This window comes from Haliaeetus leucocephalus, unplaced genomic scaffold (genome assembly GCF_000737465.1).
Source record: "Haliaeetus leucocephalus isolate CR32 unplaced genomic scaffold, Haliaeetus_leucocephalus-4.0 Scaffold906, whole genome shotgun sequence".
NCBI lineage: Eukaryota > Metazoa > Chordata > Aves > Accipitriformes > Accipitridae > Haliaeetus > Haliaeetus leucocephalus.
The window spans coordinates 1985023-2010834 of NW_010973342.1; the positions used below are offsets into that span (position 1 = coordinate 1985023).

A 25812-nucleotide genomic window follows, 5' to 3' on the forward strand; every position below is an offset into this window, starting at 1 on the left:
CCGCGCTGGGGGCGAGCGGCGCCCCGGCGGCTGGTGAGGTGCCGGCGGGAGGCGAAGAGCCGCCGGGGTCGGGCCGACCCCGCGCAGCCTCCGCCACTTCCCCAGAAGTTTGGAAAGTTTACGAGCGCGCATCTTGCAGAGGGGCCGGGTGCGCGGTGTGCGCCGCGCTGCGAGGAAGAGGAGGAGGAGGAGGAGGAGGAGGGCTTGGCCCCGCAGCGGCGAGGTGGTGTCCGGGTGCGATCGGCGTGCCCCCGGGGCCGTGCGAGGGTCTCCGGGTAAAGGAGAGGCAGGGGGCGAGCGGCGGCGCGGGGATTATCCCCTCCAGCCCCGCGTAAAGTCCCAGATGAAATTATCGAGGCTTAGTCGACTCACCTCGATTCAGTCATCCCCGTGTAAGCTTCCCCGCGCCGCGCTCTGCCTCCTCAAGCGCCAGGGGAAGAAAAACCCAAACCAGAACAAAAATCAAGTAAAAACCCAGCCCCGGGCTTGAGGTGGATGTGAGCGGCAGGAGCGGGCGGTGCGCGGCGAGGGCTGGGGCGGGGGGGGGTCGTTCCGTCCGTCCGTCCGTCCGTCCCCCGCCCCACGGCCCGCGCTTCACCCCGCCGGGCCGGCTGCGCGGCGTGGGGGGGGGTGTCCCGCAAAGGTCCGGGAATAGCAGCAGCTCTCCGAGGATTTTTACAGCCTCGTCGATGGATAAAAACCGCGCGCCGGGGCCGGTGTTACGGCATTAGAGCATCAACGTTCCCAACTTTTCGCAGTTAAGGCAGTGTGCGTCGCCTTTATTATTTAATTGCCTGTTTCAGACAGCGACTCTCACGGTGAGCGCCCATAATCTGTTTTTAACTCATTTTCAATTTCAACTAGTCTTCATTTCTTTGTATGTTGACCCACTAACGGCTGTGTATTTGCACGGGTGGTTTTGGGGATTTGCTGCTTCTAATTTATCCTTTACTGATACATTATATCATAACAGCGGGCGTCATAGGTAAATATTACACGGCACCTTGCACTGCCTGTGTAACTTCAGAGACAGGAAGATATTCGTATGAAGGCTCAAGATCAACTTTCTCCTGAAGGATTTTAGTGTTTCTGGAAAACTCTTGAGTGTTTTAACTACAGTTCAGCTAAGCTCCGACTCTGCTTGAACTTCATGAATTCAGCATAAACTTTACTTAAACTTGGCTCAGTTCAGAGAGCTCGTGTTGTATTTCTTGTAAGTATGTGAATTATCATCCTTTCTCTAGGATCTCAAGTCCTGGTTTTTGCCTGTTTTGCTAGGGAGTCACCCAGGATGTGGAGCTGCTAAGGCTCCGCTGGTGAGGATGCAGTGATTCCCTTGAGCACGCGCAGCGCTTGTGTTAATCCTCTTGTATAATCAGGTGTCAGAGCTGGAGTCAACATCATAAAGCTTGACACTTTCAAAGCCAGTTTTTGATTTGCTCAGGAAAGAAGTGTAAGATGATGGCAGTTTTCTGTGAAAAGAAAATGTTGCAAATCAGCAGCGTCAGCTATTCTGATTCTGTCCTTCCTCCATTTCTCTGCTGTTAGACTGCTGCCGTTTTTGTGGACAGTGCTTGCAGGCTGTTAGGACTACTTCCCTGAAGAATTAGAATAGAATCAATTCAATATTAAAAAGTTGGCATAAGTTCATTTTTCGACATAAAAGGCAAGTAACAGCTTTCATGCAAAGCGCTCTGAAGTCTCTAAAACGAATATAGTAGAACCTTGCTAATCCACATTTATGACTAGTGGTCTCTCCTCGCCTCTCTGCAAAGATCTAATAACAGATGCTGCAGTGAGGGCTTGTATTGCTAAAATGTTATTATTTTTTTCACAGTATGCTACAGTTCACTTACTAGAATACTACCAAGTAGTCTCTTCAAAAGCAAAGATAAATGGCAACTGTCAGAGCAAATGAAAGTGGTTACAGTCTTTTCTGCAACTTAGTTCTTTTTTGTTTGCTTAATTACTATCTACTAATTCAGTCTTGCAGGATGATACTCTCATCATGAATGCCTGCAGACATTCTGTACAGTATTTACACATTCAATTAAAAATACTTTTGCAGAGTTACTTAAAAAGTATGCTGCTTGCTCTGCCTGCCATCAGGTGATTATCATCAAGCAAGACTGGATTTGAACGAGCAACCTGGTAATGAAAGACTCTTTGCCGCCTTAACCCCAATGAGAGCAGCCAGTCTTTTTGCACTGGATGTTTTACGGTATGACTGTCAGCATTTTTTTGCACCTTCTTTTCTTGTTAGTTTTGTTTTATTGCATGCTTCCAGTAGAAGAGCTGATTTTAACAAAGGCTTCCAGAGAAAAATGATTTGTAAAGACAGTCTGTAGAATTTTTTTTTTTTTTTTTTTTTTTTTGGAACAGAAGTGGAAGAAATACATTAGGCCCAGTGGAAGCAGGATGGGCTTAAAGGGTTTGGAGAGAATTTTGCTGCCTGTATGTATGTGAGGTTAAAACAATTGAAAATAAGTACCTGATCCAAAACCTATTTAAGGTAGTCTTGAATGTTTCTTTGTATAGCTATCTATGTATGTATTTATTTCACTCTGGGTTAAGTGTTTGGAGGTAGGAACGCTAAGATCCAGTGCTTCTCAAACCTGGCACCTTACCCCACGTTCTTAAATCTACGGCAAATCTTGCCTTGCCTCAGAAGCACAAGGCTTGAGCTGTGAAGCTCTGTTCTGTCCCAAGCGCATTGCAGTCAAGGGGAGGACTGTCATTCATAACAGTGGGGTTTTGGATCAGGCCCTGTGAACCTCAGGAGGCACTAAGCAATCTTAAAGTGTCACGACGCACATTTGACACCTCATTGGAGGTACTCAGCACTTTGTAAACCAAGGACCTAAACTAGTTCCTTTACTCTTTACAGCTGCGTGGCTGAAAATTTGGCAGTGATGAGCTCCAGATGACCATATATCCTCTTAAACACCTCACCTAGTAAAATAAATGAAGAAGAAATATGCAGTAGGATTATTCCTTTGAGCTCCATGATAGAGAGACAAATAACCATAAAAGCTGAGGGGGCAGCTGCTTCTCTGAGGGATGTTCACCTGCATGAATAGTTCATTGAAAATGCTACCATGGAGTACTCATGTGTGTGGATCAAGGGAAAATAAATAAATTTGAAGGGGGCAGAGGTTAGGCTGATGTGCACATGGAACTTTAAAAAATTTGTTTACATCTTGTAAATCCTCCTGTGCCACAATAATAGGAGCATGTGATTTTTGGTTGCATGATATGTCTTGAAAGAAACTAAGGAGGCTATAAATTAAATCAACCCTCTCTCCTCCGCCTTCTTTTCTGTGCTGTAGAAGTCTGACGTGTACTTTGTTATCCTCTCGTAATGCCATTAGTTTTGTGAATTAGAGAAATGGTGGATTTGATAGCACAGCAGAGTATATGGTTGCCCTGATTGTAAAGTGAGCTTGAATAACTGGGAAGATCACTGTAGGCTCCCTTGCTTTGTCAAGAGAGAGCTGTGCAGGGAGGTATGCAAATTGCGTCTGGTTTTGTGTCCTCATTACTTTTATTTTGTACTCTAATATAAATTCCATAAATGATAAGCCTGTCCCTGACCTTTCCTGACAGTGGGATGCATAGTTAAAACCATTACTAGTGATGCAAGTCTTGCAAAGCTAGTCCTTGTAACATCAAGAGTCTATCTGGTTAGTGAATTCCTAGAATTAGTACTTCTGCTCTCTGTCCCCTATGCCCACAGAAATATGTTGTGCACTATTACTTTCAAACAAAGGCTCATGCAAGTGGAACTAATTTCCTTTCCAGTCTTGAAATATCATAAACTGAAGACATGACAGGTGGGTGGTGCAGTGCACCATTTACTCTGGTAAGGGCTAGTGACTGGCATTTGTGTAACTGATAAATAACACGGAGTTGTGCATTGGAATATATACAGGTAGCATGCTTCAAGGATAGCCTCTTACTGTGTTAAGCTGAATATGTATGTTCCTAGATTTTCTAAAAATACACTACCCTTTCTGATTGGGGAAAAATAGTCAATTGATGACAGCTTTTAAAAACCCTACTTTTCCTTAGAAGACACCTTATAGTCATCCCAGGAGCTTTTTTGTGCTAAGTAAACAGCTTTCTTTACAAAACTGTATTCTTTTTGACCCTCTTGGAGAATTCCCATTGTGCTTTAATACTAGCTGATTAAAACAAAAAAAATCAAAGCCAAAACAGAAATACGGGGAGAGTGAGACTTGTATTCACAATTGATTTTGATTCATGGGCTGCTCTTCATGCTGTGTGCAGACTGCTAAAGTGTTGTGAACAGGACTTCCGCCAACTAGTTCTAAGACTGCAGTGTCATGGTGCCAGTATTTCCATTTTTTTGTTTGTTGTCAAAATATTAAGTTCATGCAGGCGCTTATTTGTCCAGTAAGTTGATGTCATGATCCCTCGTAAACATGTAGCTCTTTGTTATGGAAAATAAACATAAATATACACACAATTTTTTCCAGACTTAATATTTAGCAGCACCTTATCAGAAAGAAAGGTTTATCGCACATCTACAGAAATTGCTATGCACAAAAACTTCAGCTGATCCAGATTTTTCTGTATTTGATATACAGATACTTTGTTTAATTTAAAAATTATTACCCTTTGTGATACAGTTTCACCATATATGATTTGTGGAGCCCAGTGATCACTAAATGTATTCTTCTGGCAGATATTTTATTTAATTGGTTTTCTGTTTTGTTCAGTTTGCAATAAATTGTGCTGAGGGGATCTATAAAAAAAATTGACTTCAATATTACTGTAGCAGTATCTATAACAGTAAATGTAATTATCTATCCAAACTGGGCAAAAGTCCATTTGTGGTAAGGTTTTGGTGCTGCTTCTCCAGAGTAGCCAGACTGCTTTTTATGAAACTAAAGGGAGCATGAGGTCAAAAATCCCGACGGCTCAGACCTTTGATAAATGGCAGATATATTGCAAAGTGAAAGGCAGACTTCCCATAGGGAGGTGGTTTTTTTTAAATTCCTTGAGATGATAGTGCGATAAAAAAATAAACAGAAACCAAACCTGATGACTATATTTGAATGGAACAGCAGAATCCCACATGGAAAGCAGAATGATGTTAATCTGACTAAACTAATTTGGGAGTTTAACATCTTTTTTTCCTTTTTGTCCTCATGATGTAAAGTTTATGGCTTACTTCATTTATTTGCTTTTACCAGCCTCTGTTTTCCCTCTCTTCCAGCCCTACAGCATGCTAGTCATGTTGCTGCCTGCTGAGCTCCCTTCACGTTTCAGCAAATTCCAGCTGCTAAAGGAGAGAGCACCTCTTCTCATCCCCTAAGTAGACACTTAAAATTGATACATACTTTAATTAGTAAGTGTGTATTTCAAACGTGCTTGAAAGTCCTCTTCCACACGCAGCCCTCCACACCTGCAGCCATACCTGGTTTTACCTGGTTTGCTGGTTTAACTGGCATTACCTGGTTTGCTTAGGAGCAAGCTACTAGCAGCCTTAGCTTGAGTAGGTACTACTGTGCCGGTATTGGGACAAGCTCAGAGAGTTTAAATCTAGGAGGGAAGTTTAGCAATGAACACTAAAGACAGACACCAGATTGAAATCCTATCTCTGATACTGCTGATGTTACATGTGCATGATAAACCAAATCTGGCTTAATAACAATCATTAGATACATGTTTAGGTTGTTGATAGCAGGTTCACATATCACAGTGGGAACATAATGCATTCTTCCCAAGCTTGACAGTGTTAGGAATCTACTGATGCAGATCTTTGGAGAAAGATATGAGGACATCCCTTTTGATTTTATTAAAAATCAATAGACTAGTAGTTTTTGAAAGAACAGAAGGGGAAAATTATGAGCTTTTCAGAAAAACAGTAATTGTTCTGCTAAACTGGGAAGTTCTGTAAGGTATGTACCACTTTATGAATTTAAAACATGAAACTGCCCAGTTTACAGAAGCTTATATGCCAAGTCCTTTGTATGTCCAAATAAAATATTTTCATAGAATCATTTAGGTTGGAAAAAAGCTTTAAGATCATCCAGTCCAACCGTAAACCTAACACTGCCAAGTCCACCAACACTGCCAAGTCCACCATGGTTATGTTAATTAGGAACAAAGGATGTTAGCATAAGGAGAGATAATCTGCTGTACAATGCAAGTGAGATCCTTCTAGTTCCTGAAAGCACAAATTCATTGAAGCAAAAGCTGAAAGCGTGGGTTGAAAGTAGTCTGCAGTATATGGCTGCTCGCTGTAGCTCAGGATGAAACTTGATGACCTACAACATTCCTTTGGCATTTTTATTCCCATAGTCTCACATTCTTTACCAAACATTCCTATCTCCAACCCCCTGCCCCAGTAATAATAATTTTAAATCCTAACAAATCACCAATGACAACACCACTTTTGGAAGAAATAATGGATGGGATCCTTCGTCGTGCCTAACTTCAGCCTTCAAGTCTAAGCTTGGACTTCTGCAGTAGGAAGGAGGTGGAGATGGTCACTGGCTTGATCTCTTCCCTGACAATCTTATCATCCATACTTGAGAAAGCTTGGATGAGTTGACTTCTGAAAGCATGTATCACTCCCTGCTTATTGTAGAGGGGCCTAGATGGCAAACTTTGATAAAACACAGAATTTATTTGAAGTTATCCCTAACCCAAATATCTCGAATTTATTGCTACTGTAGTTATTTCCTTCCTTCCTTCCTGTAGCATGGTTGTTGGAGTTTCAGTTATGGATTAAGACTCTATTGTGGTAGATATTGCACAACCCCAATGCAAAAATACAGGTGCAGCTCTAAAGATTTTAGAATTGCAGTTCTACCTGCATACATCCCTGAGAACAGAATTATACACTTAAAGGATGTACATTGACAGAAATTACACAAAGGTCTAAGTTTCAGTCCAAGGGCTGCTCCAACAGCTGTTTAAGTCTTTTTTTTTTCTAATGACTTGGAATATTCATACATAAGCAGTCACTGGGGCAAGGCCTAAAATTTCCCCTCTGAGTTGAGAATTAATCAGGACTTTAGAAATGTGCCTGCTCTGTGTGTATGTATGTAGGTTATATTTTTCTGTCTCTCTCTCTTTTGTCCAAACCAGTAGATATGCAGTGCGTCAAGAAAAAGTGGAACAGTTTTAGCAGTAAGGGTTGTGAGTCTGTTCTGGCAGGAGATGTGTATTTCAACTATTAGACCCTTCTGCTGGGCAAGCACTCTAACCCCAGTGCTGTTGTGCAAGCGTGAGGAGGGCAGTGTCACCTCCCATGAGAAGCCATGTTTCACAGGGAGTTGCCACTGTGCACTGTGAAATGCTCAGTGTCGTAGGTGTGTGATGGCACATCTGCTACACTCGCTGGCTTCAGTAAGATGAGTGGAGAAGTGCTGTGTTTATGGATCCTTTTGAATTTTGTCAGCCCTTGGTGAGGCTGTTGTGGAAAGAGGAGAGATGCTGAGGTGCTGTTTTCTTGCAGGACTGAGAATGTGTGTGCCACCCTTGGCAGAGCTGGTGATGCTCCGCACAGCCCCGTCACCATGTCTGCGAGCTCAGAAGCAGTGCTGCGGTATTCATGGTGATACCTTGGGGACATTTGAGGCTTGGCAAGAGGTAGAGCGTGAGGTTCCAAATGAATGGCTGGCTGTTGGGTTAAATTGAAGCTGAATAGGAGTACTGAGGAACTTTGCCACTTACCTCACCAGTATCCTCTGAAATAGCACTTGCATTACATAGGTGATTTTGTGCCTCAGTTGCATACCTGCAATGTGAGAGTAACGGTACTTCCCTATCTCTTAGGATTGCTGTTGCTCTAAACAACCTGTGCACTTCGATATTAAAGTAATGGTTATCATAAGACCTAAAAGAGGCAGGACCATAGAAAATCACATCTGTGGTTTCTTTGTTCCTTTGACTGTTACACAGTACAATCTAGGAATTAGAGAAGAAAAGGCTCTCACAGGTCATGCAAACTTCTCTGCTTGTTCTGACGTTTGTTTTGATCAGGGCTCCTTTTAATGTGTAGACTCTGGCACTTCAAGGTCATTGAACAGACTGAAGATTATGTGTCTAAAAACATTTTCAGTGAAACTTAACTTGTATTTAACATGACATTTTCTGCCCTCGTTTACCAGTATACTGAAATAACTGTGCTTCTTTCTCAGTGTTTGTACCTTTCCTACTCTTGTAGGCTAGTAATTATTTATCTGAATAACATTTATTTTGGCCTTTAAAATTTTCTCTTATAACTCACTTTTGCTAGCTCTTTAATTGCACCATCTGGATAGGACAGTACCTACATAAAATAGTACCTACCTACCATGTATTTGACTGGCACATTTTTTAGAAGTGTACATACACACAGAGATTATTGTTCATTTCTGGCTTCCCTGTAATCTCTTTAATGTCCTTGTGATTATCTGTGTTTTCTAAAAAGAAAACCACAGAACAGTAAATAGTTGGGTTTTTTTTAATTAAAAAAGATAAGTCATAAAAACACTTAAATAATTTGGTCATTAGCAAAAAAGCTAATTTCTGTGGTTTCTATGCAGTAACTTGTTAAAAGTTTGTTCTGGTAGATGAAGTAGATGTATTTTATGTTTTTTTTTCCCCATTCACTTTATGAAATTTGTTTCTTTCATGGTCTTTAGAAGCTCATTGGAGGTATGCTAAAACTGCATGAAGTGTCGTAGAAGCGTATTTGCAAGCACCAACTACTGTGATGTGCCCTTACTCCTACTGAGCAGTAGGCCCATGTTTACTGGCCAGCGTGTTCAGTTTTAGCAGATGGCAAGCTATGCTCTGTGAAAACACATTTTTTATCAGTGTTACTGTCTCTTCTGTGCTCCCCAGACTGAAAGTGCAACAGGGGAAGAACAGTCTTCCCCCACACGTGTATGAGCAAGATGTGGTATACTGGGGCTCTGCTCTGAGTTGATGGCATTTAGGTCCTTCTGTAATACCAATAAATAATAATGACGATGATTGAGGATTGAGCTGTTCCACTTGTAAATTTTAGCGGTGCATAGCCTGGCCTCCCTAACTGAGCTACCATAAGGAAAAGCTGCTTTTCTCAGGTATTGAAGAGCAGCCTGTTTATGGTTAATGCATTCCCATGCTTGCCTTCACCAGCAATTGTCACTGCAAGACAGATGCCCAAGGGGATGGAACTGGAGGGTTAGAGGAATATGTTGGAATCACTCTTTGAGCTTTGGGCAGTGTTTCACAGTGTTAAATGTGACTGATTCTCAAGAAATAGTTGTTTCTTCATTGAAAACACAGTTGTACCAGGGGATGGTAGGTTGCCATAAAATCCTCCTGGGTCTCAGTTTAATAAGATATTTTTCCTGTATTTGCTAGCAGAAAAATACCTTGTAACTTGCTCTTTTCAGAGGATTGGAACTGCCTGTGAGTCTAAGGCATCTGAATCTGGAGCAGTACTCATTAAATCTTGCCATTTACGGAAAGTAGAATATTCTTCTCAGTTCTTCTTTTATGCTCCTAGGTATTGTGTTGGGTGTTCAGCATAAATAGACATCAGTGTTAACATAGGTAGAGGTAAGAGTATAACCCTGAGGGAACTTGTGAACCCGTATTGTATGGGCAGCTCTTTTTTATGCATGCTTTTGGAGGGATTCCATGGATGAGGCATAAAACCAGAAATAAACCAAACAAAAGCAACACATGCCAGCGACAGGTGGATTACTTTCTGGGTGCATAGAGATATCTTTGCCAATCAATTACTGCTACAAGGCAATGGCAACCCATCGGGATGTAGTGCACATACACGGTGCTCCAGCATTCAGCCTGTTACAGAGCTCGTGAGGGGAACTCCGGGCGGATTTGTAGCAGCAAATGCCTGGAGATGCCCAGGGACCTGGCTGGTGCTGGAGACCTGTAAACACACGCAGCTGGGTGGCACAGAAACACTAACGCTCTTTTGCCCAACTCACCTCAGCCCGCAGTGATCTCCCCAGTGGGAAAGGAAGTTGAAATCAAACGATTGGGATCTGCTATGTGTTTGTGTGTTTGTACTTACAGGCTTTAATCTCGATGATTCTTAACTAAATAAACCCCGGTATCCTACTCCATGACAGGTTGGTCTTAACATACTTCTGTCTCTAAGTTCCCAGCTGGTTTTTAGAGTGGTCCCACTGTGCTCTTTCTGAGCACTTTATGGGGCCCTCCTGAGGATAGTAAGGGTTCGCATTAGATTTGGCTGCTACGTATTGGTTTGCGGATACGCTATGTGAACATCATTCCTGCTGGCCTCTCTTATGTTAGTCTTGTAAACCACAAAGTTTAATTGGTATGTATAGGACCTCGGAGTCTTGCGTATTATAGTATTTCATGTGGTTAGAGCATAGAAGCAAGCAGGCATATGAACTAAAAAGCTTTCCTCTCCCAGGCTCAGATGCTCCCACACAGGCACTAGGACTTCAGCAGAATTGTAGCTTTTGATTTAGAGGGCCATTTCTTATTTTGCTAATTTGTTTGGCTTTTAATCAGTGGTTTCCTATGTTTTCCTGTCTGTTACCCAACCACATAATGGCAAGCATGTCAAAAGGTCTCAGCTGCCTTGAGAGCAGTATTGAATCATGTTCTTTGCTCTGAGTGAGAAGTACAAACTGAACAGAACCTATGCAAAACATCTATGTTGGGAGTACAGTAGCTTTGGAGTGGGACCTGTGTGTCCTGAGCACCAGTGACAGACTAAAGAGGACTGACAGTGAACTTTCTGGTGGCTCTTGGCTATGCCGGTGCTAGGGTTAGAGAATTGGGAAGGTGTTACTATTGGTGGTTCTGAGCTTTTCTTTTTCCCTGGAAGAGGGAGGTCAATACTGGCAGAGTCAGCTGAGACCTGATCCTGTTCTTCTGGAGGTTTCTCAGCCTGATAGGAAAAACAAATATGAAAGAATCCAGAGGCTTTTTTCCCTCTCTTGTATGTGTCATCCACCGAGGTGCTGCTGAGCACATGCAGGAGGGAGGATGATGTGTGGATGGAGCAAAAGTGCCTGTATTTTTGGAGCAAGCAGGCCACTATGTTTTAAATTTCTCTTGGGTCACAGATGTTATTATTAAACTCTGTCTAAAACTACTGTAACGAGAAGCAAGAAAGTATGTTGCACATCAGCTAAACAGCATTTTTGTAGCTCCATGAAACCCACTTTGAGATTCACTGTTGGTATAAGCTCTTGGCTCCCACCAGCTTCTGCGAAGGAAGATGCAGAAGGAACGCATTCCCCTGCATATAGGCTGAATCAGGCACCTCTGCTTAAAAAATCTAAGATGTAGCTCAGCGAACATGTTTTCTGTTCATAATGAAATACATATGTTCATCTTCATGCAGCATCTCTCAAGGGCTACTGTGCAGAGCACTGAGGGCTGCTAACAAGATCTCCTTTTCCTTCCTTCCTCCTCTTCCAACTGTTTTAAAACAGTATTTTTTTTATAAAGTGGGCTACATTTAGAGGGCTTTGAACCTTGGTGTTCCTTTTAATAATCTCATTGGTCCTGGAGAACTCTAAGAGACAGTGTTTTTTTAAATTCATTGTATAAGCCCCTTGTGCCCTATGTTTCATTTCTTTATTTAAAAAATCCTTGGGGGAGAGGAGGGAGATGATTGACATCAGGCTACCATATATAATCAGTGTGAGAGCTAGGTTGTTAGCTGGTAAATTATCAATATAATGGTTTTTTTTAGTTTAGCTAACTGCAGAAAAGCCACTTCTTAAACTGGCACGAACTGGCACAACTTAAGAATTGAATGAAAGCCAAGCTGCTTCGTCAGTGGGTGGACTTGGTTCGGCTTGGTCAGTCTGCAAGCACGCAGGAATGTTTGAGCTGCCTTTGTGTGTGCTACTGAGGCAAGAGATGTTTCATGGACACTGGAGCTGCATGAAAAGAAGACCCTCCACTTCCTGTTTGAATCAATGTCCATATTATTGTGAGGGATTACATCTTGCCTCTAATGTTCGTGACTGCGAAGAGACTGTTCCTGAAGATAGGAATGTAAGGCTAGAGAAGGATATAGTCTTTATCTCATTTGCAGAAACTGCCAGCAAGTCTGGTTATTGCATTGCTGTATTTTGTGAAGTGTATTGAGGCTCCCTGAGGGAGCAGGACTCAGTCCAGCATGGTGTTTCACAGGGGTCGGTAGCTCAGAAGTCAAGCCCATTCAGATGAGAGCACTGAAATTCACGTTTAGGCATAGACTGTGTGCCAGGAAATAATATAAAGAGTTCATAGCCTTTGATCCAGTCTGTTGTATGTGGAGGGTTTGCACAAAATATGCAAGCTTTTTATTTTTTGTAGCAACTACATAGATTTGTATTTATTAACTGAACCTGATTGTCACAGTCACTATCCTTCAGTGAGAAACTCTGCTCCCCTTTAGGCAACTTCTGTGTCTGTCCTTTGTTTCTGTTACTTTTCTGTCTGCTTTTTTGTATGTCTCTCATTCCTCCTCCCTCCTTTTCTTTTCACTGTCTCTGTGTGTCTCCTTTGTTATTCTCCCTTCATTTCCTTCTCTGTATTAAATCACCTTTCTCACCCCTGAGGGCTTAAATAGCATCATCTTCCTGGTTCCATCTGGAAAAAAAGATCTTCAAAGACATGGTTAGTAATGACACAGACATGTCATCAGTTTGGGAGTTGCCATTCCGGTGAATATAGATGTTCATACTTGGTCACATGTCTGCAGGCTTGGACAGATAGTGCGGCACTGCTTAAGGAAATCTTGCATTCATGGCAGTATCTGTAGCCCTAGAGCACAGCAATAACAGATGTTTAAAAAAACCATTGTCCCCAAAATACATCATCTAAATTGAAACTGGCCCAGGAGCAGTGTATTTCACCTCATGCCCCCAGCCGAAAGCTGTGAAGTGATCTCTTAAACTCACCTAGGGTGAGTTTTAGATTGGGGACATGAAGTGAAATACACTGCTTCTGTGTCAAGCTTCTGGGTGAGTTTAAATGATCATAATTAGAAATGAAAGACTCAAAATCCCATTTCCAGTCATCCAGTTCTGTAATCTGCACATGCCATCTAATAAGAATTTGTATATTACCCATCACTGGAGTTACTGTGCTGCTCATCCAAGTTTAATTGAAAAATAATCATAATCTATTCAGTGTTAGATTTAATGCATAAATGAGGTACTGTGAGCAAAACACAACTTCTGAAACATCTATTACCATGGACTTTATTGTCTGGATTAAGTTCAGATATTAGTGCATGTCATTCTGATATTTGGGTGATGTCATTCTGGTATGTGACTTTGCCAAGTATGCCTCATTATTACTTTTTGCAACCAACCTATAGGCAATGAATTCTTTTTCCTTTAATGAAATGAAATATTTACAAGCTGTTACTTATTGCAGGAATTTAAATGAATGAAGCTTCTTTTGAAAACACATGCAAGCTGAGGAAAGCAAAGACAGCAAATGAGTGTGAAGCTGTTGTAGAAGGGAAACTCTGCAGCTCATATATACAAGCTTTGTGGCTTTCACTGAGCCTTGAAAACATGGGAGTCAAAAGCAGGAAAGTGCTAAGGTCTTGGTTTCTGACATAGCTTGTTTGTGTGATGCAAGTGCACTTGCTGTGCAGTCACTACAGTTCATGGAATGCAGGAAGATGAACAGATTGAGAGCGCTTTTATCTAACATGAAATTGATACTGTCTTATGGGAATGACTTCTAAGAAGAATATAAGAATGTCTGTACCAGGCTAGACCCGTGGATGTCTAGGGAAGAGCATCAGACTCCAATGAATATTTTGTGATCCTTCACCAGACAGCTTTTCTGGCCAACAGCAATTTGTGGCTTAGGGGTAATTGTAAAAGCTTTTCAGGTGCAAGAAACATACCTTGTTTATAAACATGAAAATGAGAAGGAAGATGAGCTTATATACTTAAATGCAGCAGCTAGCCAAAATTGCTAGTACTGAATTTCTATTGATTACATCATCCTTTCCTGAAAGCTAAATGAGTTCAAATTTTGGGGTGTGTTCTCCGAGCGATTTAAATTTTGTGGATCTGTAGCTACATTTTAGAATTTCAAAACCATTTCTTACTATATTGATTTAAATAGTATTTAAATTCCAACAAATTATATAAAATAACAAGTAGACCTATCAACACATAATTTACAAAGTACTTCTTTTCTACTGTAAGTGTCTCACTGATTTGGGAAGTTTAAAGGATACTATTTCTCTTGAGCGAATGTTGTTTCTAGAAAGAAAGATGCATGGCAAAAGTAGTTTTTAGATGTCTTTTTGTTTATATGGAATTTATAAAAGCATCCTTTTAGAAGTGTTGGATGATGGTACTATCATATGGAAAAAGTACTAAGTGTCCTGAATGTTTAAAGTTGAGTAAAAGTTTGTTAAATGAACAACCTCATCTAAGCCAGGATTAATTTTAAATTCAAGCCATTATTATCTTGGTACATAACCAGTACAGTATATATTCTTATCAACAAGTGAGTCTCATTTTTAATTTATGAAAGTTTACCTGAGAGTATTCAAATGTCTCACCCTTTCCAAGTATTAAAAAATGCGTTTGATATCTCAGCGTTTGACTTTAAAACAGCTGATCTTCTGGTGTGCTGTATAATAAAGTTGTTATGATACATACAAGAAATTCTGCTTGTTTGTTCCAAGTTTGCATGGCATAATTAAGCTAGGTTTTTGTTCAGTAAAAATTGGTGATTCTGTAAAAACAAAAGTCAATCCTTATCTCTTAAGTTACTTTAAGGCCAATTATAAAACAGGCGTGATCAAGTGTCTTAGGTTTTAAGAAGTGCTGAAGGTGAATTTTGAAAATCTTGCTCATTCTTATTTACAAATAGTTCATGATTTTTAAATAAAGATTTCTAGTGCTCTCTTTTGATTTTTAATATTGGATTGAAGGATATCAATAAAAACATTCAATTATAGTGGACTGTCTACAGGCTCCATGGGAACCTGTGCCGTGATTAGGTTTCTCAGCTAGAGTTAAGCAACACCATTTAATTGACTTAAATTTCATCCATTATGGAAGGATTCTTAGGTTCGATTTGTCTCACAGTTAGTGGAACGTTCACAATAATGGAAAAGAAGAGGTGCAGGAACCTACAAAATGGGGAAAAGTAAACAGAAACAGGTAATATCACAAGAATTACATTTTAATTGTTGAATTCCATGCTGTTCTTTCTTACTGTTTTTCCTTTTCAATTTTTCCCCTAAGCATTTTTATATTATCAAGTTTATCTAGAAAACCCCAGCTTGTTAGTTCAAGCAGAGGTTTGTTGATTTTTGCCTTTCTTTGTTTTCTTACTTGCTCTTAGTCCTCTACCTTCCTTTCTATGGATTGGTTAATTTAATCTTTCTAGCTGCTGTATTGGTTTGTTCAGCATCGCTAGGGTCAGCATGTTACATATGGAAGGCACATCACCTGAAGGAAACTAATATCCCGATCAACTTACCATCACTGCAGATAGAGGGAAACCAGCTGGCATGAGTGAATTGATTTCTGCATCAATCTCCTTGCACAGGCAATCAATTCAACAGAGAGAAACGAGACCTGAGTCCTCATCACTTTCCTGTTGTAGAAGGCTCCCTATATTGGAGTCTCATTCTTCTGAATTCACTGATGCACTCTGCTATCACTTAGCTATGAGAGCAATGGTACTCCATGCCGTGTTACTGAACCCGAAGCCTGTAAAAGGCAACAGCAGGCTTCAGTGTGTTTTGGATCAGATCCTTGGGCTAGTGCTGCAACCATACTAGTCACTGTATTAGTTAAGAGGTATTTAAGCCCCAAAAAGCATTAGGAGAGATCTCTCCTTTCTCATTGCTAACAGCATGAGGCTCATCCTGATAACAAAGCAGGATCAATTTTATTTGTAATTTTTTAGTATACCCAGCTGCTTTTTGTAGTTTCTGAATCACACACATGCTAATAAATCTGAAGAATGACACACAGTTTTAGTAGGCATCATTATTATATCTACATGGGGAAAAAACCATGGTGCTTTTGTTCTCCTCTCTCACTTTTTTGGTGAAGGAACAGTAGTGCAGCAAAGCAGGTCTGTTCTATAATAAAAATATTCAGGGCGCTATACTGTATAACTTAGGTAATGGCTTAAATAGTCAAGTTAAAGAGAAAATAATTAGAAGGCTAATGTGGATTCACCCTTCCCTATTACCACTTAAAGATGTTGACTGTAGAGTTCTGTTACTGCTTCATTTAGCTTGACTATAGTGATGACCTAACTCCTGGTGTGTCAGACTATTCGTGTTGGGATATGAAGTAGGGTTTTTGTGTCACTGGATCAGAGCATGTAGCACCTGTGGCTTTTCTGATACCATAGAATTAGGAGTAAATAAGCTGACGTTGGCTTACATAAGGGAACAGACTTGCTCTGCTTTGGTCCCAAAGGTGTCATTGATTCTATTTGCATTACATGGTCAAATATTTGTATATGGTATCATTGAGGCTAACAAAAGGTTGTCATAGGGCAGTGTTTATGTCACAAATTGTGACATTTACTTGTTGATGGGATAGTATAATGTCAGCATGTCGTGGTGCAAATGTCATCATTTTGTGATGTGACAAATTGTCCCTAAGGATAGACTTTTTAAGAGACCTTAAAGGATGTTGGAAAAATGAGTAGGTTTAGACTATTTTATTTGCATTAAATTTAGGAACAATCAGAAGTTTAGAAAGCAAAGCTTGCAGCATTTTGTATCACTTTTCATTCTTGAAGGGTCTTTGCTAATGTCAGAAACTTTAGTCATTATATACATGATGTTTCCTAACCAGGCAAATTTGTTGATTCATCATGCTTCAAGGCAGCTCAAGAGATGACAATTCTTCAGTAGCTAACATGTTTAACTGGACCATTCTCCATTTGTAGCGGACTGGATTTTCCTATTTTAACCACAAAATAGTAGGAGAATTTGGAAAGTTTCCAGTCTGTCAAAACTTAAGTGCAATAGGAAGTAAGATAATTTTGTTTGTATTTGTTCAGTCCTTCATTCAAACCTTGTTAGAGGCAATTGTGAAGCATACTAAGCAGTGCTGCTTATATCTTATCTGCAAGGCAAATTCAACTGGGATGGCTGTGCTTTGTTAACAACTAAACCGAACCAGAAGTATATTTGGTATTGCAATGTATTCCTGGGCAGTTCCCCATGTATGCCTGAGACATACTGTAAGAAACTGAAGGAGAGGATGTTCAGTAATTTTAAATAAAATTAAGACATGTAACCTGCACTGAAATCAGATCCATTGAGAATGTTGATTGGGTTTCTTAAATGTGAAGGGATATTCTGGCAAGAACTGAAGGCTGCAGCTTTTTCTGTGGAAATAGTAGATTTATGCTTCTGTAGAAATGGACGCAATGGAAAATCTGTTTGTCCAAGCACAGAATAATTAAATCATAGATTTGCTCTTCAAGTGAGGTGTTTCTGGATTTCATGATGCAATTTAGTCTTAGGCTGGCCTAGTGATACTTCGGGGTGGTGTTGGCGGCATGCAGGCTTATTCTGTCAAACATGGGTCAGAAAAGCCATATGTAATAGCACTAGTGGGCAGTATCCTGCCCTCTCTTCCTGAAGAGCTGTGCCCTCATTCTAAGCTGGACTTCAGATGAGTGATTTTGTATGAAACTACTTTACAGTAGATTTAGAAAAAGTTCTGATGAAATTTGTGCTTTCCAAGTCTGTATGTTCTTAACTTTGTGTTCGCACAGAATTTTGGTTTTGTGTACGTGCTGTATGTGAAACTGTATATGCAGGTGGTTTCAGGCACTTACTCTGCCTGTGTAGTTTTTAGGTTTCATGCAGAAGTTTGAGCTGCTGTTCTTTGAAAACACAGATAAATATAAATAAAGTAGAGTGTGTTCTTTTGTAAAATTTTCTAAGTGAGGCTGGGATGGGCAGTCCCTGGACGACTCCTCCCCAGGAGCTGGGGGAAACCTGTCCACTTATGTCAGCTTTAACAATCGCACTACTGTCAGAGAACTGTGCTCATGCAGACTCTTCTTGCTATACTTGGCCAATACTGAGCTAATGCTCCCTGATTACACCAGACTGTAACTTGCTACTAAGGGAGAGAATTTGAATAAATAAAAAACCATAGTGTTTGATGGAAATGAACAGTGTTGAACAAACTTTGAACAGCTTTCTAATCAAGATATTTGGACATTGGGTACTTTTTTCAAACCACTTGGTCTGGAACTGATCCAAAGCCAGTCCTTCTCCTGAGCAACTTCCTAAAGTAGGACCCTTTTGCTCAGATTACCAACAGTGTAAGCCTCCGTTTCCGTAGTTTCTGTGTCAGTTCAAAGACAGGCTCCAGGTGAGTTGTGATTTCTCTGTCAGTAGTTGCAACATGATGCAGTTCCTGCAGAAATGACAAACAAGGTGGGTCCGGTTGTTTTTGCATCTCTTGTGCTTCAGGAGAACCACTTCTGCTTTGCGGGGCTGCCAGAGGCTTTCTGTTCAAACTTGAGCAGGTAACTTGAATCTTTCTGTATCTAAATGTCACATATGGAAACCTTGTTCCGCCTCTTCAGTTATAAGGGCAACATCAAAGATCATGAAGTGTTTGGATACTTTGGAAATTTGTGTGATCATGTTACCATAGGTAAACAGAAGGAAAAAGAGAGGCAAGCTACACAGGAAAGTTATTTTTCTGATGTTAGTCTGATAAAGGGAATCTCATTTTACAGTCCCTTATCCAGAGCTTTCATGTGGCTTTACATCCTACATGATATTGCTTATTAAATGCTGTCCTGTAAAAACAGTAGAGCATTATGAATGATTTTTCATTTACATATATTTTTAATGCCTGATAGTTGCATTAGTGAAATATGCTGCTTCTTATTTTGATATATATTATTTTCTTTCTTAATAACATCTACTTAAAAAATCTTTGGAAAATTTTACCTTCCTTAAAGAATGTTTGGGATTTTTTAAATTCTTTTTCTCAACTATATGTTTTTTTAATTTTAATTTGGTAAGAGTCATAAATTTCTTAGGATGATTGCATACATAATAATTTGAAATGTGTCTGGCATTAGTTCTGTAAAAACAATCTGGATGTTCTCTGATCTGGATCTACAGAGCCATAAAATATATATGGCACTGTATTAAGTTTTATAATGCTCATTACTTCAATGTTGTACCTGTTGGGTAGAAAATCACTGAAGTGGATGAAGAGTATTGCTCTTTGAGCAGCAGAAATATTAGAAGTGCTTTTACATGGCGCCTTCTAGATAGGAGTTTCACTGCAGGGTTCAGTAAAGAAATAATTAGTATTTAAAGTGTTTGCAAAGGAGTATGACTATTCCTCCAGAGCAGAAGAATTACAAATCAGTGGAGTGCTGCAGGATTTTTCTTTGGGCTAAAATAATTGCCGTATGAGGTCTTCAAGATATAATGAGGGATATCTGTGGTCTAGCAAAGTGAGCTTAAAACTCGATATAGTAGGACCGTGTTTTTCTTTCACATGACTGTCATTGTAATTTGGGGCAACGCTCTTTGTTCCTGTTCCAGTTGTTAGAGCTGTATTAGCAACATAATCTGTGTGTCTTTAAAATTAACTGTGCCTTCATATTTAGTTACTTTCAGGGTCAATTGCTAAGCTACTTAGACAACAGATTTAACCTACCTGCTTTGTAATCACTGTAATCGGTACTCTGGAAGGCCTGGGATCTACATGTGTGTTGTACAACATCGATCATTGTACTCCAGCAATGACCTCCAAAAGGTTAAATATTTAGACAGTGTTAGCTAACCTTCTGCTTATAATTGTAGCTCTAATAAACCTTAATATTTGTCTTGATATCTTTCTATTTTTGAAAGGGATTTTTGTTTATGATCTGTAGAAAACGCATTTATTTAATAGGCATTGCATTAGCATTGCTAATGGTCATAATGTGTTTAGTTTCAAAGGATACATGCTTTGAAATTTACTGCAGAATAGTGGAGGTGACACCATTCATTTGTGAGTGTCTAGGAGAAAGTCATGTTAATGTTTTAATTTTAGAATATGTCATTGTAGTGTTCTCCTTCCATTACTGAAGTGCCAGTTTTTTGGTCTCAGCCGAGATGTACAGGATGTGAAACAGTCCTATAAGTATCATGGTGTTGTCTGAAAAGCAGATTCATCACCTGGTGTGCAACGAGCCAAGAACCACACGCTCAGGAGAGACATTATTTCTTTCATATTTGTGCAAAGATGGGTGCTAGGTGGTAATTCCACAAAGCCAGCACAGCCTGCAGTTAAACAAGCAAGCAATTTATACAGATTTAGATTCACCCACTTAGTTTCCAAAGTCCTTCCCCAAAAATCATTATTGGTAGTAGCTTATCTGCCACCATTTCTATTGGGCTAAGGTTTTCCTCTGCTTCGAATTAAAAGTACAGTGTTCTTTTATTCTACAGCGCATGCTCAAGGAGTGTGTGTGTGGGGGGGTAAGTCTTTTAGGTCTTGAATTGAGTCGGTGGTCGTGATCTCCCCCTGCCGCCTTTGCCTTTCCCCTACTTCATGCTGCTTTGGCAATCATCTGGCCTTGGGTACCTTCTGGAGCAGGATGCTTCCTTTTTATCAGTCTTTGGTTCCTTCTTCAAGGGTATAGTGGCTGACAAAGCCTGTGTTGTTTATACAAAGTAACTAGGCCTAGGTAGTGAAACTATTGAGTAATGGTCCTCCTTAAAGGACAATGCATCATGTTTAACCCTAAATTGAGCAGTAGCACCACAGTTAGGCCATAACTCAAACATATGACTACAATGGTACAAAGCCGTAAGAAAACGTGAAAGTTGGTGGGGGGTGTATAATCACCAGCTCTGTTTTGCACGATGAGAGCTTGTTGTCTAGGTTTTGGGTGTAAGCAGCTTCTGAGTATAAAAAGTGGTATGCTTGCCTCATTTATGTGAGCGACCCAGGTTCACCTGTCTATTGTATGGGTTTTATATGCTTTGCAGTATGCTGATTTTGCATTCTCCCAGGTTATAACCCTCTTAAAACAAACCCTCCAAAACCAGGGTTGTTTTTAAGTTGGCTCATTTCACTGTACTGGTGCATGGTACAGCTCTGCAACAATTGCACTGACACAACAGACAGGGCATCAGACATAGGCAAGGGGCTGAGAACAAGTGGCCAGAGCAGTAGGGAAACGGGAACTTTGGGAAGTAGCTTCACTGCTGAATCAGTGTGTTGTGAAACAGATTCCTCAATGTGTAGTTTGCTGCCTGTTTCTCTGGGTAGCAGTGCTGTCTTAAGCAGCCACAGAGTATTTCCAGGCCCGTACAAACCCCCTCGGTTGGTGTCAGTGTAGTTGTTTGTGGAGAACTGAACTGGAGAATTGATCGTGATAAGAAGAACCTGGACAGCTGGGTTAGGCTATTTTCTTTAGTGTCTGATGTAGATCTGCCTTGCTTTAGTTTACTTCTTTCACTATCCACTAGGGATATGGAGGAAAGTTTATTCCTTGTCTCTTTTCATCAAGCCTGAATATATCTGAAAGCCTTTATTATGCTTCGCCTGTGTCTTGCATTCTTTAGATTTAATAACCTCAGCTTTGTCATCCTTTCCTTGTTGCTCACTTGGTGCTGATTTTCTGGACCTCTCATCATTTTTATTGCATTCTTCCAGGCTCTCTCCAGTAAATTCACATTAGTCCTGTGATGCTCTGGCATGAACACACTCTTCCAACTCAAGGTCTTCAGGCTGGAGTAGAAGTTTCCTTTCTGAGACTCGCAGTCTGCATGTGTCTTGCAGCCTTTTTATCAATTACCTTATAGTGCCATGCTGCTACAAAAACCGCAGACTTTATTGTCTTACGATACATTAACACTCCCAGCTCTTTTGCTGAGTGTACTTTGCTCTTGCCTATTCTGATTATGTGTACTTTAGTATTTATGCTCATTGACTGCTGCCGTTCTTGCTGAATGGCACCCGGCCATTTTTGATCATTTTTCCAATTTGTGAAGATCACTTTGAGTTCTCATCTTGTACCTCAGTCTGTATGTTTCAGCTTGGTGTCATCCTCGGAATTAATAAGCATAGCTATTTCAAGCAGATGTTAAATACCAGACTCAGGACATGTTTCCTTGCAAACCCACTTGATGGAGAGGGTATCTGTTGCCTCTCTGTATCTCTAAAGCCTGTTACTCTGCTATGTGAGGGAATTAGATAATTTTGATAGTATTTGCTTTTGAGAATTTCAAATTGGACTTTACTCATTGATTTGCACACAGTTTATTTAGTGATAGCTTCTACAAGTTTTCTGGGAATTGAAGCTACACTGACTCGGTGGTGCTTTCCAGACTCCTCCTACCCCTTCTCCTCTTTTCATAAAAATAAGTTCAATGTCCGTCCTTTTCTGGTCATCTGGTATGCATCCCAATTTCCATTCCTTCTTTAACAAGTGAGTGAAACAATCTCAAAAGTTATGGCAGTGTCTGAGAATCTGAGGATGATGTTCATCTCCACCTTACCTACTAGTATGCTTCTGTCACCTTGTTCTTTGTTAAAATGCCACCTAAATTCTTCTTTCACCTTTCTCTGTCTCCAGACACCTGTTATTTTTCAATCCATTTCACCTAGCTTTGCCACCACAGCTCTTTGTGCAACCTTGTGGTAAAGCAGATGCGTGAACTGATTTGGGTAATCTACTAGCTCTGTGGTCATTCTCCACAAGGTCTTCCCTTTTCATGCTTTGCATGACACCCCCCCAGCCCTTAACCCCCCACCATGTTGGGGGAATCACATGTGGAGAAGTCTGTATCCAGAAGTGACCAGCAGGAAATTTTGGCAGAGGTGGCGTTCTGCTCTGTTCCTTTTCCAAAATGTCTTCTGGGTAGCTTTGTTCACTTCATTGGTAAACTCTGTGAGTTGAATTATTTTTCTTGCTGATCAAAATAATGTACAAAGACAGGAATCTTTTAGAAAAACATGTATTTCTAGACTTCTGTGGCTTTTACGTCACATGGCAAACTCTGCTTTGAATTAGTGCATCTGCTTCAAGGCCCGCATGGTGTCATTGGGTTTTGCATGCCATTGCCTGGATGTTCTTCCACACTGGAATATGGGCACACAGCATATGGCCTCCCACACCTCCTCCCACCTCTGCTTCACTGCACTTTTACTGCTGGGCATTCTCTTGGTCTTCTGTAATTTGTTTTTTCTTTATTTCTTCTTTTTATTCTTCTGACACTGCTGGCATTTTCTTTCTCTCTCCCTCTGCAACCTTAAGTCTTCAACCTGCATGAGCTTCATAATACATTGCTGGATTATAGACATAGGTAAATTTTGTATAAGCAAAATAAACAGCTGGTAAAACTAAGTTCTACTAAAATCAGTGAAGGATCAGAAGCTTTGTGTGCATGTATATGTACTTATTTATGTCTCACTTGAAATACTTTGTAGTTTAACCTCTCATTTATGTGCTCCCCAGAAAATCATTGAAATGTTTACAAATAATGACCACTGTTGCCTTGCTTGTATGTTTACTTTTCACTGTCCCCTTACCCATGTGGCCAATATGAAATCTATGCTTCTGGAACAGTACCTTATATGTCACTTAGTATGATTTTGATTGTGATCTTGGAGTAGGGCATATAGGTGCTACGGTAAAGCAGGTAATAATATTCAGCAGATGTTAATGCATTAAACATAGGAGTTCAGAGGCAGGCTTCTCACTTTTATGATTATTACCGCACAGTGTTTAAGTGTCCCTGTGTCTTCCTAGGCAGATATCTGGAATTTATTGAGTGGAGTAAATTCCTTCTGGGTGTTTACAGGAAGAAGTGACAAATGTGATTTGATAACATTGACAATTACACGATTCCCTTCTTGCTGGTGAATTCAAAACAACTTTTGAGAGCAATATGAAATTAAGTTAGGACCAATGCCAGCCACTGCGAGTTACAGTAAAACCAAGCGTTTGGTTAAACCCTCAGAGCTGCAGAATTTCTTACACAGACATTCAGACAACAGAAGAAAAATACCAGAATGTTAATGAGCTTTATGTCTACAAGAATTAAACTGATTTTTCAGATAAACAGAAGTGCATAGCTTGCTGAACAGAACAAAGAAGAAACATTGCCTGTGCTTATACCAAGCTGTCGCTACAGACAGTGTGATGAAGCTGTTGAGGAAAAGTTGAAGAGTAACCAGTGGTACAGGGGGTACTAGTCAGCAAAGTGTGTCTGCTGTGCACACAGGAATGCTGTGGTAATTACACACGTTAGGTGGCTGTTTCTGGTGCAGTTCATGTGTAGCAAAATGCCTCACTGTCTTGTGTGCTTTACATTGCAAGTTGAGTAAGTTTCATAGACTACTAATGGCATTTATGTAGGTAGAGGAAGACTGAATATGGGCAGGGCTTGCCACTAAGCATGAGGAAACTGAAATGCTGAAGGTATGGAACTGTGTATTTCCCATGTATTACTACAGAGGTCAGTGAAGCTTTATTAGCAGTTGTGTACACTGTCCTAGGAGACCTGTGTTGTAAAGAAGCGCTAAGAGCTATAATATGAGAGTTACCACTGGTAGGATCCAAAGACTTCACTAGCTGAGGGCTATGCAAAGCCAGTGCTCTTTAGGAGAGTGCTGAAGGAAGGCTTAGCATGCCAGAAGAGAGAGGTCTTGGGTCTTCAAAAGACATCTTAAAATACTTGGTGTCAGGTAGTTTCACTGAATATTAGAGAAGGCTCTGAATTTGACAATGTTTACTGCTTGGACTGTTTTTAAATACGGTCAGTGAGTTTTTGGAGCTCGTGGTGTTCTTGCTGTAGAAAGAAACAAAGGTGAAGTTTGTAAATATGTAACAAAGGCTCTGAAAATAATTTGGGAGAACTTTGGAAACAAAGAACAGAGGAGATTGTGCCAGTGGGAGTTTCCATTGTGATTGGCAAGTCCACCATCTCTCTGAGAGCCAGGAAGTTGAGCTCTGAGATAGTGTGGGGTCATGTTGAAAGTCTGAATATATTAGAGATTTGGGAGTTTTGTGATGGGGAAAAGTGATACTGTGTTATGGCCATCAGGCTCAATTTTTCACTTTGGCTTTACTAGAGCCAGATTTGATTTTTGAACAAGTCCCATAATCAATCTTTTCTTTGACCTTGATAATCTACCTTTTATTTTCTTTTTGATCCTTTTTGTCTGTTCAGATAAAACTTCAGTGAAAAGGCAGTTTCGTACCATGCATTTCTGCAGCATAAAGCGCAGAGGAATCCGAAATCTGAACAGAGTTTTGAAGTTCTACAATGCGGAGAGAGGAATTCACCAAAAGCAGAGCTAGTGCAAATTATTTTGCCTGCTGAGCTGTAGCAGATCTTTAGGAAAAGTTTACAGAGAAAGCATTGGCTCCACTTGTCTAATAACCTAGGCTTCAGTAGTCTGTGATCCCACATATGTTCTGCTTCGGACTAGATAATTAGTGTTGCCAGTGGTTATCACTTCCTGTGTAATAACTCATATCTGTCCTGGACTGGAGGATGATAAGCTTTTGTTCCATCTAAGGGTGGCTGTGCATCCTCATGCCACTGTATATATACTACTTAAACAGTAATAATCTGTCTCTGGCCTTTCTTGCTTTTGCTTTTCTGTGCCAGTGAGCATCTTTCAGTGTTTGAGAGAGAGAGTGAGTGGGTGATACACTTCACTGGGGAATGAGGACTGTTAAGAGGAGGTCATGCTATATCATGCTAGAGTATTTCTTTATCTTTAACTTGGGCAGACAAGACTTCCTGTCACCTAGGGAGCATATTTTAAACTTCCAGGGTGGGAAAAAATGCCTGTG

General features: G+C 40.4%; 1 protein-coding gene across 1 annotated transcript in view; it reads left to right on the forward strand.

Annotated features, from left to right (window-relative positions):
• SORCS2 (sortilin-related VPS10 domain containing receptor 2) overlaps positions 1-25812 on the forward strand; it is a 571075-nt gene that overhangs the window by 1393 nt on the left and 543870 nt on the right. The gene's annotated exons all lie outside the window — the stretch shown is intronic.